Genomic DNA, 14,921 nt, shown 5'->3' with positions numbered 1-14,921 from the left:
AGCGAGTGAGTGGTAACAAGGGAAGATAGGAATCGGATGCGTGTGTGGCTTAATTGTTAAGGTGGTGTGTCCGGATTTTGGGGGTCGATTGATGCTCGGTAGAGTTGGAAACGGTTGTTTTCAACCCACGTCACCGAGGGAGCAGGTCGAGAAGAGACGGCGTGGCGCCTCGATCAAGAGGCCATCCGAAGTTCGAAGCAAAGACGACACGCTCTTGGGGAAAGCTCAGCCAGGGGCTACCGATTCGATGGTGGCCTGGCTTTGGGTTCTGACTTCTTCTTGCCGGTCGGGCGCGACCGAAAGCAAGTGATGGACTTGGCCACGTTTGGGGCGGGGCCTAGTCCGGCCCTGGGGCGTGAACCGAACCGCTTATAAGCGAAAGGCACCGTATGGCGAGTGGAAAAATTCGTTGGATCGCCGACGACCTGACTAGAGGGGCGGTTTGTATCTAGATGAGCATGGGGCGAACGGACTATGAAGCAAAGTGATTGTAACCAGATCGAGTAAGGTATCTACTGTTTGTTGGAACGATAGCTCACGGGCCCGGACGCAAACCGTAAGGATTTGGATGAGAAAAGGGCTAGTTGATAACCCGGCGAATGGAAATCGCGCGATGTTTGGTATCGCGAAGTTTGTCTTCTTTTGATATAACGGCTCACCTATACATCTTTGATACGTTGTGGTTCTTAACCATATGTGTGTAATTGCGTATTTGGTAAGTGGATTTCGTAAATTGAAGGAGATTGCTTCGCCACAGCAGGCAGATAGAGAAGTCGGGTGAAGGCCGCCCGACGAGCTGAAAAATGTTCGAGGGATGATAGATGGAACGCTGGCTGGCAGATCGAAGAAAGCACATCAAGCTCGAAGTCCGCCAAGATCTTCGAAAGATACCGAAGCGTAAGAACCGAGGCAAAAGCTACTGTGGAGCGGAAGAGAATGTGCCGGGCAGCGACCGTGGAAATGGTAGGTTGAACGACTATACCATATTAAGCTTGCAAGAAGGTTGCCTCGGGACGCTACCAAGGCCTATGACGTTCTGGATGTGGACTTTGTTGAACTGGAAGCGGACTATAACGCTTTGAAGGAAGACCACGCACGTTGTACATCTCGGACCGTGGTAGAACAGGTGCAAGGAGATGCTAGCAGTGTGCTTGCTTCCCCTCGATCATTCCGTAAGTCGGTACCGCGAGTTGAAGCTGCTGCGTCTGATGTGCTAATGAGTTTGAACTTTGATGGAGTGTCGGTTGTGGTGGATGGAAGAGATGCTGAAATTGATGAATCGCTCGTACCTGGAGAATTAACTGTCATGCCAAGAGAGGACGAGCTATAAATTTGTTTTGTTTCGCTGTCAGCTTATAAGCTGTGATACAATAGACCTGGTTTCCTGGGGTGACCTGGGCAGTTCGACTTTTATTTGCATATGCTACTACTATTAACGATCTGGTACCTCGTTCTGGTTTGGGGTAATCATGTGTTGACGAATATTGTTTAGCCGGGTTGGATTTCTTGAGTAGTCTCAGCAACTCGGCTAACGAACTATGTTTCAAGCTTGTTAAAACAGGTCGTTGTCTGTTTGTATGCTACGCTTGTTGTTTGTTTCCCTATTATGTGTGAGTCGCTTGCTTGAGCATATTTGTGCGTGATTATACTGCATACAACAAAGCATGGCGGTGCGTTGTGGTGACAACTTTCTGCGCAGATGACCGGTAAGCTTTCCGCGGCGTCTTGTTGTTAAATTGGTTTTGTCGGCGTAAGCTTGTAACGATGCCACCGTGATTTGGACTTTGGTTCGAGAAAGCCGGCGAATTATTGTGTTGTTGCCGCGGCGGTAGTGTTCCAGCGTCGCGTGACACGTGTAGGAAACGAGCGGTTCAAGGAACATAATGATGGCCGAAGGCGGATGGCGTTTGGCGCCTCAAGGTAATTATGAGACTTTAGGGGAAAAGACATTTCCTATCAAATAAACCGCTCATCGAATACCAAAAAGGTATTTGCTCATCTTCTTGGGGAAGCTTGTCTCTGTCTTCGCTCGCCGCTTTTCGGCCACGGTACTACCTTCGCCGTTCTTTGCTCTTTTGGTCGTTCATTTCTCATCCGTGAATGTTATTCCATTGAAAAGGGCTTGTATTAAAATTCTAGCTCACGCGACAGTATCTTTGTTCCTAGGTTTGATCATGGCTAGATGTCGTCCATACACGAGGGGAGAAGAAAGCATGAGGGAAATGTCCCCTCTGATAATGGAGAGAGGATGGAGTTTGAACTTCACGCGCATGGTGATGCGGTAAAGAGGAAAGCCGCCGTAGAGGCGAAGAATCATAAACGACCTATGAGAATGGGCGCCCGGTGGCGGCATTGTGTTTAGGTCGCCCGCGCCGGTAGGCTTATTAATCGATCGTCACGCCACTAGCGTAGTGTAGCGACACGAGGCAAAGGTCAGCCCGGTCCGCCGGTGTGAGTTATCCCCCGCGATGTGGGGATGTGGGGAGCGAATTCTACTACATGGGGAAGACGGGGAAGAAGCGTATGGTGAAACGCTCAGATTGTAGCTTCCACTCGGCGCCCATAGCGACTAGCGTTCTGAAGGGGATCGTGCTGGATGGTGACAAGGCAGAGGTGAAAGATGAGGACATGGAGACGCTGCTGGGGACGATGGACATGACCGCTTGTTTGGTGAGTTCACGATACCCTAGGTTGTTATGTCGGTTTCCAAGGCAATCTGATTCTTTAACTTCGTTCGTGCAGTTTCTTGCAGGATATGATAAGTTGAAAGATGTTGTACAAAACACCGAGACGGATGATAACCCTCACGTCGAGCTAGGGTGTATGCAAGCTGCGTGGGGGGCTGACAAGAGAAAGCTGGAAGTGATGACTACTAAGTTCTAGAATGCTGTGCTAGTGACTAATGTGACCGAGTTGGAAAGGGAATTAGCTGTAGTGACTGCTTATGCTAAAAAATGCCAGAAGGTGGCGTGCAAAGCAAAGAAGGTGTATACCAAAGCCTGTGTCGCCTATGCCGCTCTGGACGGGAAGTATGACTAAGAAAGCGTAATCGGCGAGGACCAAGGGCGGGGAATCGCATATGATGATTGAGATCCGCCAAAGACGCCGCTTCTACTAGCGCGACACCAGAAGATAAGCATGTCATAACTGATGTTTGATGATGTGATCTACCTTTGTCTCTATCAACTAGAAATTGTAAGTGTTGTCTACATTCTTCTCTCTTATATGAGAGTTAACAATAGAGCTGCGTCTTCAGGCTTGCCTGAGCAGTTCGCCTTTTTAGTTTAGAGAACTGGTTTCCACGAAAGTGGCAGTTCGATACCCTGTTAATTTTGTAATAGACACCGATCTGGATTTTCTGGGTAATCCCAGCAGATCGGCGGATGTAATTGTTGTGGCGATTGGTCATATATTGTCACTAGTTATGCTCCGAATGCATGTGGCTGCTTACTTGTGTGTAGCTAGCGTCCTGCTTATTATACATGTGGTTTGTAATAACTGAGGAGCTTGAAATTTAGTTTAGAAACATGATTTGGTTGTGCTTAGCGCTGGCTTTCCTGTTTATCATGTTATAAGAGCAGAGATGTTAGGAGTATGCTAGATGCCCGAAGTCCAGGATGGAGAGTTCTTCCCTAAAGTGCATTGCGAGTTTTTAGAAGTAAGACTCAAAAGGATACTCTAGTCAGACCGAACGTGGGGGCCTGTATAAGCGTGAAGCACATGGAGAACGCTTTCGTATAGTCGACTCTAGGAGTATAGGATCGTCGACGAATGACCTTCGGGGTTTGTAGAGTCCGGGCGAGCCTCGCAGAGTCATACGCTGAGCGGAGCCGCGTTTCGCTTAGTCGAGCCTTGAAATATAGGTCCTCGGCGTGACAAGAATTTGAGAGGCTATGTAGCCCGCAAGCTCGAAGAGATGCGCTTCGCGGAGCTGCGTTCGCTTTAATCGATCCTAGAAATATAGGTCATCGGCGTGATAAAGAATTGGAGAGGCTCGTGAGCACGTAAGCTCTAGAGAGCTATAATGGTCTAGTAATAATATATTACCCTTTAGTACATATGGTATAAATTTCAAACAGCCCCGCGATAAATACATAGAAAACCGATCGGGTTGGCCTCGGGTGGAATCCATTGCTCGCATCGAACTAGAAAATGTCCGGATATGTTGATATCACGACTTTCTTTGGGCACCATGCTTGGTGCTAAGGGAAAACGATTATATACATGTTGAGTCTTTTTATCGTCAAATTCTTAAGATGTGAGTCTTTTAACGTCGATCCTCAAGACGAATGTGAGTCTTTTAACGCCGATCCTCAAGACAAATGTGAGTCTTTTAACGTCCGATCCTCAAGAAGAATCCCAACCCGTGTAGGAACAACGGACGGCGATGAAGTTTATCCCAGGAGCCGGGTGTCCATACAATAATATACCTTATACCGACTCATCTCGAATAGAAGATCAAGACCGGATGAAAGAGTTTGATGAGTTCATACACCACCCCATCCTTTTGCCCGCCGCTGGCTTTTCGAAACAAAAAGTACCTCGACTATTACCTATTCGAGATGGGTGAGATTTGGACCAAATAATGAGTTGGAGTTCGCGAGGAAGAGAATAGAAAAGGGAGGAGAAAGAAGGAGTTGAAATTTTTGGTACCCATTGTTTTCCAGGAGGCACGTTTGCTCGATTATCAGAAGACATTTATACTCAGTTCTGAAGTAGAGTTTTTGTGGACTATGGTTCCGGCGCTTGCAACCACACACTCTAGGGATTTTTAGCAAAGAAAATAGAATAGGGCCCGGCTACCCAAATGGCATACTTTCTCTGTTTAAACATATGGAAAGAAGTACACCATCGAATCTATTAGTCTATGTAGACTGGGTCATTGAGAAGAGTCTCTTCGACATCCGGAGAGCTTAACTCATGATAATGTTTAAAGCGATGGCCATTTACTTGAAATTATTTGTCATCATTTACGTTTTCAAATAAATAGCCCCATAAGGGGGTGACGTGAGACTCGTGAAAGGACCGTAATTCCATCGAAGTCTTTAATTTTCCGGAAAAATGTGTAATCTTGATTTGTACAACAAAACTTTTTGACCCACTTTGAATTCTTTTCTCAATATGTGCTTGTCATGCGCTCTTTTCATGTTGGCTTTATAGGATTTCGAGATATCATAGGCATCACTCTGAATTTCCTCGAGCTCATTTAACTGCAATGTTCTCTTCGCGCCTGCCGTATTAGTATTATAATTGAGGCTTTTGATGGCCCATAGAGCACGGTGCTCAAGTTCAACCGGCATATAACAAGGTTTTCCAAATACGAGGCGATAAGGAGACATCCCTATAGGTGTCTTAAAAGTTGTTCTAGATGGATTGACAGTTTTTTCCAAAAATGAATTTGATCTCTCTATTTGAGACTTCTACTTGACCAATCGGTTTGAGGATGATACGGAGTTGCCACTTTGTGCGTGACTCCATATTTCTTTACTAATGATTCAAAAAATTATTGCAGAAATGTTTTCCCCATCACTAATTATAGCTTTTGGAACACCAAATCGAGAGAAAATATTTTCTTTTACTTAACAAAACGCGACCGTTTTATGATCGTTAGCACGACATGCCAATGCCTCAATCCATTTTGATACATAGTCAATCGCTACTAGAATGTATAGGAAGCCATGTGAATTTGGAAATGGACCCATGAAGTCGATGCCCCATACATCAAAGATTTCCACAATTAAAATGGGATTTAAGGGGCATCATATTGCGTTGAGTAATGCATCCTAGTGGCAAGCAGCGACAGCATGCTTTGCAATGTTCATGTGCATCTTTAAACAAGTGTTGGCCAATAGAATCCACATTGTAAGACCTTGGCCGCAGTTTTCTTACCACTAAAATGACCACCACAAGATTGTTCATGACAGAAGGATAACACATCATTGTGTTTCCCAATCGTGGATGCAACGGGCGGATTAGTTGGTCGAAACAATACTTGAAGAGGTAAGGATCATCCGTAAATAAAATTTCACAAAGGGATAAGAACTTTTCCGGTCATTACGAGACCAAGATGAAGGGACTTCTTCGGGTAACTAAGCAATTTACTATGTCGGTACCAAGGGACGAAAAAAATAGAGTACAAGTGATCATCCGAAAGGAATCACGGATAGGTTCGGTATTAGTATCAACATCAATCGACAAATTCGTGGATAAAATGGTCCTGCAACCACATTTTCAACCTTTTTTATCTCTAATTTCTAGAGTAAACTCTTGCAAAAGGAGAATCCATCTGATTAACCTTTGTTTTGCATCTTTTTTGCTAATAGATAACGGCGTGCGATGGTCGTAGACAATAGTTGGAGAACCCACTAGGTAAGGATCGAAACTTATCCAAAGCATATACAACGGTGAGAAACTCTTTCTCGGTGGTGGTATAGTTACGCTTGAGCTTCATTAAGGGTTTTACTCGCATAGTAAATGACAACCGGCTTATCTTCTCGTGTTGCCCTAGTACGGCTCAATAGCATAGTCGCCATACGTCACATTAATTCAAAGGATTTAGACCAATCGGTGGTTGAATTATGGGAGCGTAGTTAATGCGGTTTTTAAAATTTCAAAGGCTTGTTTGCAATTGAAACTGAAATAAAAAATGGAATCTTTAAGCAGGAGATTGGTTAAAGGTCGAGCAACCTTTGAGAAATCTTGAATAAATCTCCTATAGAAACCCTCAAGTGTCCTAAAAATCGCGAATGTCTCGAATCTGATTTTGGTATAGGAAGTGAAGCAATTTTTTTCTATCTTAGCTTTGTCGACTTCGATTCAGCCCTTTGAAATGATATGTCCTAAAACTATTCCTTTTGTAACCATGAAATGACATTTTTCCCAATTAAGAACAAGGTTTTTCTCTTCACAACATGTAAAGACTTTTTCAAGATTTGATAGACAACTATCGAAAAGAATCTCCATATATGGAGAAGTCGCCCATGAACACTTCCATAAAACGCTCAACCATATCACTGAAAATGTGAAGCATGCAACATTGGAAAGTACCAGGTGCATTGCAAAGGCCGAAAGACATTCGTTTATATGCAAATGTACCAAATGGACAGGTGAACGTGGTCTTGTCTTGATCAGCAGGGTCTATGGCTATCTGAAAATAACCTGAATAACCATCAAGAAAACAGTAATATGCATGACCAACTAAACGTTCGAGCATCTGATCGATGAATGGGAGTGGAAAGTGATCCTTACGAGTGACGACATTAAGTTTGCGATAGTCAATGCATATTCGCCATTTCACTAGAATACGAGCGGAAATGCATTCATTTTTATCATTTTTCACAACTGTAATGCCAGATTTCTTGGAAACAACGTGTATTGGACTCACCCAAACACTATCAGAGATAGGGCAAATAATACCCGCATCGAGTAATTTTAAAATTTCGTCTCGTACCACATCTTTTATGGTAGGGTTTAGTCGACGTTGCGGTTCACGCCGACGTCTTAGCATTTTCTTCAAGGTGTATGCGATGGGTGCACACAGTAGGTGCAATGCCTTTAATGTCAGCAAGGGACCATCCAATAGCAGAATAATGTTGTTGAATGACATTAATTAAATGAGCTTCCTGATCGTCAGTTAATTGTGAAGAAATGATAATTGGGTGACGACCATTTGATCAAGCGCACGATTTTAATTCGGGCGAAGAGGTTTTAAATCGGGGGGGGCGGAGCGGGTATTAAAGATTCTTGAGGAAAGTCATCATCCATGCAGTAAACAGATTGATGTTCATCCAAGTTACTAGACATCACAGTCGTAGGGTCAAATAATGGTATTGACTCTAATAACTCATTTACTTCTTGTGTATAATCATCGTCCTCAAACTCGGATTCGCTTAAAGGAAAGAAATTGGTACACTTCATCTTCTGAAAACGAGTTTGTTAAATACTCTTGCGGAATGCTGTCAACCCTGTTCACCTCACCATCAATGTCAGGCTCTGGAAAATGTTTCATCAATTTGAACACATTTACCTCTACTGATAGATTTCCGAAGGACATGGCCATTGAACCATCCCTACAGTTAATAAGAGCATTAGCAGTTGCTAGGAACGGACGTCCTAAGATGATAGGAATGGAATCACATACAACTTCTGTATCCAAAATAACAAAGTCTACAGGATAGAATAAGTCTTGGACTTTTACGAGGACGTTTTCCACAATTCCTTTTGGATACTTTATGGAACGATCGGCTAACTGTAGAGTCATGGTGGTAGGTTTGAGCTCATGAATACCTAGTTGTTTAAATAAGTAATATGGAAGTAAGTTCACACTAGCTCCTAGGTCTAGTAGCGCAGTAGTCGTATATTTGTCACCTAAGGTGCATGGAACCGTTGGTCTACCAGGGTCTTTGTATTTGACTATACCATTGTGTTCTGTGATGGATGGAAACTGTTCGGTGAGGAACGCTTGTTGAGGAACATTAGTTCTCCTTTTTGTGGTGCACATATCCTTTAAAAATTTTGCATGTTTTGGTAATAGTTTTAAGGCATCGAGAAAAGGCAAGTTAATCATCAAATTTTTAAAAGTCTCTCGAATTTCCGCAAAATTCTCATCAGGTTTATTCTTTGCCAAGTGTGCAGGAAACGGTGCCTTGGGACGGAATTTGGAAAAGGGGTCTTCTTGCTTATTTCCTAAATTCTGAGATGTTGACTTTATTTGATCTGGTGAATTGTTCGTAGGTTCATTATTAGAAATAGGTTCATTGAACCTTCCATTCCTTTGGTTGATCATCCGCATAATGTATTTGATTGTCTACCATTTTTCCGGATCGCATGCGATAGTGATTGCATGCACCTCACCTTGATTGGAGGTGCTTGTACCAATGCATTAGTAAGTTCAAAGGCGTGTTTTTTGGTTTAGGGTTTTGGAACTGCTTGTCCAGAAACACGCCTTTCGACTTTTTCTTGCCAATTGTTGAAGTGATTGATTGGATAGACGCGTTAAAATTTGAGACCGCTCGCTGGTTCATGTAAGCTAAGAAAGTCTCGTTTGTCCTATCCGAAATGGGTTGCGCAGGTTGTGCAATAGGTAGTAGTTCACAATTATTGCTGAGAAGTTGTTGATTATAGTTGGGATCTGGATTAGCTGGAACAAGGCTGCGGTTGGTTTGATAGTTAGCATTGGAATTATTTTGAAATTAACCTTGTTGGTATTGTTGATTATTTCCTTGGCCGTATGGAATAAAATTGTTGATAGGTCGAACAGTGGATTAGTGAAACCGGAGGAGCCCCCATTTGTTGGTTATTTTGGCCAGCTTAAATTGGATGTTGTCTCCACGCACGGTGCATTAGGAATGTTGAATGCACATGCCTCCTCCGATTGTTGAGTAGGGGAAGCATATAACAAGGGACAATATGCATCGGGATGGTCGGACTAAGACAAAGGACACATGGGGCGGTGTCAACGCTCATGACCGGTTTTGGTAGTTGATCGCTTACTTGAACTGCAAGGGCATCTACTTTTTAGTTAGGGATTCTATCAAATTTTTATTTTGGGATCGGGTTTAACCTCAAAAATAGATGTGGCCTTTGTAACATTGTCCTTTGATGACCTAGACTTCAACTCCGTGTTACCCCAAGCAGTGTACCTTTTTTCGCTTGTTTTTCAAGAAAAGTATAAGCTTCGGTAGCTCCTTTGTCCATGAAGCAACCGCCGCTCATTATATCAAGAGTTTCTTTTTGATGATCAGAAAGACCATTAAAGAATGAACGAATAAGGACAGCTTTGTCCAGTTGATGATGAGGACACTCTAACAAAAGATCAGTAAAACGACTCCATGCTTCTGTAAAGGATTCATGAGGATTTTGACGAAAGAATTGAATTTTCTGAAGCATTTCGTTGTTTTTTCTCGAAAGTGCAAAACTGAAGCATGAAAGCTTGAACTAGTTTATTCCATGTGTCTATGGACTGTGGCTGTTGTCCTGCTAGCCAAATTGACGCTTTTCCGCTAAAGTGAATGGAAATAGTCGAAGCAAGAGTTGTTCCTTAGAGACTGCTGGATGGTGAAATGTTGTTGCCACTTGTTGAAGCCTACGAAGATGATTGTAAGGTTTTTCGTGCTCCAAACCATGATATATAGGTAACAAACTGAAAACGTTTGGTGGGATAATGAAAATCACCGACAATGTCCTCAAGTTTGATCGCGGGAAGAAGGTCATTCCCTGTAATGCGATATAGAAGTCCGAGAGGGGCTTCTCTGGTGGGAGGATCGTCGGCCATAATGACGAAGTTGATGGCTTAATTTATAAGGAGCCGTGATGAAGGTAATTAGCGTAAGAAAAATTTTTAGGTGAGAACTTATGCAATTGCTTATCGATTTTTTCGGCGATAGGTATGTTCAATTTCTTTAGTGGAACCAGACTTTAATCTCATGCAAGCATAAAATTAGATCTAACTTACGTAAGGAATTTGGTAGGACTCAATTTTATTATTATCTTAAACATTAGAGTTGAACAACATAGGCCTAAACCGCTAACGTAGCGGTGAAGCTAGGAATACGCGGTGCATAAACCAAACAAATGGTCACAAGAGAGATATGAGGGAGGCTTTCCCTGCAAAGCTAACGGTTCTAATTAAGTAACCTCAATCTTTCAAGTTTCCTAGACACCATTGGAATATGATTAAGATTTATGGAATTAAAATTTATGCAAAGGCGGTATTAATTTTAATTTAATTTGTTTTTAATTTTTTTTTTAACTTTTATGCAAGGGTTAAAATACAAACATGCAAATAGGATCTACTCATACAATACTAGGTGCAGTAGCATGTGAAGATACTCTACTCATACCTATAGCTATACGAATAGGCAAGCTTGTGTCATCGATAAATACTTCCATAATGCATGCAAATATACATCGATAATAATGTTATATGTATGCGCTTAATTTGTAAATCGATATTACGTGAACGTATATCAACAATTATGTGCAAATTTGAATCACTCATAATGTATCTAAATACATTAGCATGCGAATATAGTATACATGCGCAGAATAATACGACAAAACTAAACATGCAAAGTATTATACATAAACTAAAAGACAACTCTTGTATTGTATAATAATTCGATTTCGACAATACTCATTGAGATTGCAAGTGTCATATAGAGAGCAGCTTTACCCCGTAGGGTTTAGAAACAACTTACCCAACTCAGATTTTAACCCTCGTTGGAATGTTCTCCTCTTTTTTGACAAAATCGACTTATTAGACAATACCGTGTACATATACGTAGAGAAATATCAAACATTGAACAAGTAACATTTATACGTAGAAAGACATATACCCATGCAAAACAGTACCATTAATATGTAAATATACATTCATATGCAATTCATGTCCGAGTAATCTTATATAAATATTTACCGGTATACAAACTTGATTCATGCATAATTCGAGGCTAAAGCTTAAATAATAATCCATAAATTTTTCCTAATACTATATACATGGCATACATGCAGAAAAACATAATAATAATAATAATAAAAATTACAATAATACTGAAAATTGGAACCTGTAGCTTCCCGCGTTTTCGCCCTTGAAACAAACGTTTCAATTCGTCGACGCGATTAATCCCAAAGGATTATCGATATTTTCAAGTACAAGGCCAGATATTTAGGCCTGGAAATGGATCAAGGTAGATCAGGAGATGCTGGTGGTTGAACAGAGCAAAATCGAAGAAATTCACCCACCCGCGGGTCCCACTCACAAGACGCGACTCTACACCCAAGACACGCTTGTCCAATAATTCAGAATACTTTCAAATTTTCTCGAAGTCTTATAATCATTTGTATTTATCTTTCCCAGTCCCTAACTTTTTGGTACACTGGAAGTGGAACGAAATTATTTTTAGATTACAGGTCTATTTCAAGGCAAAAATACGAAAAAAAAAAAAAAAAAAAACATAAACGAACGAAAATGAAAGGAATGAAGAGAATGGGGTTCCCCCTTGATGCAACTTCCGATCTTTAGCACACGCTCTATGGCTTTAGAACAAACGAAATGCCATTTGATATATGCTTGGAGAACACTACTTAGAGTTTTTGAACTCTAAATTAATGTAAAAGCAATCAAGATTCCTTACTCACGATCTTCGTTTAGTAGAGTTTGAATAAGAATTTAACTAACCTAAAGCTTAGAACAACTAAAAATTAGATGTTACAATAAAGGGAAATTAAGGAGTAAGGATATAATATAAATGTTAGATTTTTCCTTCCTATACAAACATTAATAAAAAACATTAACAATGAAAACATGCACTTAATAATCGAAATGGAAATTTGAAAGAGAAATTGGAGAGTTAATCCTCCCTCATGTGAAACTATCATTAGTGTTGATTTGAAATAGGTTTTGATTCTTCCTAGACTCATAGACAAGTCCCTAACGGAAAAATAGATTTGATCCCTAGCATGCATGGCTCACTAAAGAGCTCATACATGCTAGCAAGTGAAAACCAAACAATGACTTATCTCTAAGCTCATTGCTTGATTTCTAACTAAACTCTACACCAACTACCATTTTGGGGTAGGATGTAGAGTTAGTTGTTCTTCCTAAACCTACCAAACCAACAATTGGTTTACCCTCACATGAGTTAGACTAACTCCCCAAAAGGGAAGTTAGCTCATGATCCTTGGGACAAAGACTTATGAAATAATAAAAACACCAAAGAGAAAGAGAGAGAGAGAGAGAAGAAATATCCACAACCAAACTCACTTCTATATTTTCTAGAAGAACAAGTGTTCCTCCATTAAAACTATTACAAGCTTTTTAATAAAAACCAAAACTAACTTCTCATTTTCACTAAGGAACTAAAATAATGCCATGTGAGGAAAATAAGTCAAGGGAGTAAATGGAGTGTCCCCCACCCTTGTCTAATTTCTTCTCCATTTTAGAGAAATCTCATTTCCTCCCACGTGAATTATCAAACCACATTGATTCATTTTTATCTACCACATTAAAACAAAGTGACACCTTGCCTTTTTCTCACTATTAACACCTAATCTAATTTATTACATGCAAGGTGTCAACTTTGCACCAATAATTTGTTATCTTTGTCTTGACATGCTCCATGATTGATGACTCATCCAATCTTGTGGCCCCGCGCATAGTGGGTCCATGTGCGATCGATGGCGATCCGGTATTTTGGGCGTTTTACAACTTCCCCTATCGTAGAGTTCATCATACGATTGTCGGCGGCAGCTCTCTTGTCGCATTCGAGTCTGGGTTCGAGAGGTAGGAGCTTTGGAAGTTTGATGCTTCTACATGGATTTGGAAGAATTCATATATACGCCGTTCCTCGTGCTTTATTGCAGGTTTAACCAATATTTCCATGTTTACTGCAAATACCTGCAAAAGTGTGAAAACATATTTATTTCATGATTATTAAACACATAATGAACCAAATTTATATGTCTCAATGGGGTTTCATAATACACTTTTAGGTGCTTATCAGCGCGTGTAGGCTCTCCCCAAAAACATATGCAACCAGTGTTTGCGGTAAATTGCTTGCAGCCTTGCACCATCTAAAGTAGGGCTGGAAATGGTACGGGTTTCAACCGAATCCGACCATATCCGAATCTATTTTACCATATATGGTTTCTATGTTTGTGACTAGAATCCAACTCGAACCCGGACCATTTTAACAAGATTCATATTTTGTTGCCTAAAAATTAATTTATATCGTACATTTATATATGAAAATCATTAAAATAATGTATTTTTTGGTGTTTTTTAATGGATATGAATATCCGAAATTCGACTCAAATCCGGATGGATCCTAATATGGTAAAGAGTTATGAGTGAGAATCCGACCCGAACCCACTCCATTTCCAGCCCTAATCTAGAGGCTAGAGATGCTCTTATAACACCATTAGCCTGTGATTTGGGCCTAATTGGTGAAAAAAAGCCCAAAATGCCTTATTAACAAAATGTTAATGGAGACTTTATCTCAAAAGTCAAAACACCATTTTCATCTTCTTCAATCCTCAAAACACAAGAGTGACTCTAAAGGACAAAACGGATGCAAAAATCACTCCCAAACCCAAGCTTTTTAAATAATCAGCCACAAAGATCGAGTTAGGGTAAGTTCAATTTTACCCCTGCTATCACACCCCAAATTTCCAGACAATATTTAAAACAATGATATTCAATCATCTAGAAACTCGAGGTGAAACAAAACCCAATACCCTGTTATCAAACACGAGATATATAAAAAAAATTGAAATCAAAATAAAACTAAAAGGAACAACTCTTCATCACATTATTAAACTACAAAGAAACTAACCAACTTTATTACATTTGTCTCAAAACAAAACCGTACACTTCGGAAAAACTTAAACCAGAAGACTCCAAGAGTAACTCCAAATCACGTGCCCTCATCCACTGCACTCCACCATCTATGTTTTCAAGAACACACCCACGTTGCAAAACAAAACAAACATGGGTCAGCAAATTGAATTTGCTAGTATGAGTAAGACTAAATATAAAATAACAATACATTCATATCTTTCGAATAAAGAAATATACAATTCAATCATTTCAACTTGGAAGACAAGTTAGTTCTGTATTCTCAAAATGGCATGCAGTTTCTTCGCAAGTAAAATTTTAACCCCCAATATACATTTCCAAGAAATCTCAGATAACAGTATTCATCATGCTCACTTTCCAAAATAACTCACAATATAATTTCCACTTACATTCAACTTATTACATACACATATGATAACTTATTTAAATATGAGTTTAATATACTTTACCTTTAAGCCATCACGTCGTCTTAGGGTAGGACAATGTCTCTGCATAAAAAGTTAATAAGTCCTACCCTCCTGCAAAACAAAGTTAGATTTCCCAAACGTAATCATTTATAGTATAC

This window comes from Coptis chinensis, chromosome 9 (assembly GCF_015680905.1).
Source record: "Coptis chinensis isolate HL-2020 chromosome 9, ASM1568090v1, whole genome shotgun sequence".
Classification (NCBI taxonomy): domain Eukaryota; kingdom Viridiplantae; phylum Streptophyta; class Magnoliopsida; order Ranunculales; family Ranunculaceae; genus Coptis; species Coptis chinensis.
Note: the sequence above shows the minus strand (reverse complement) of the source record.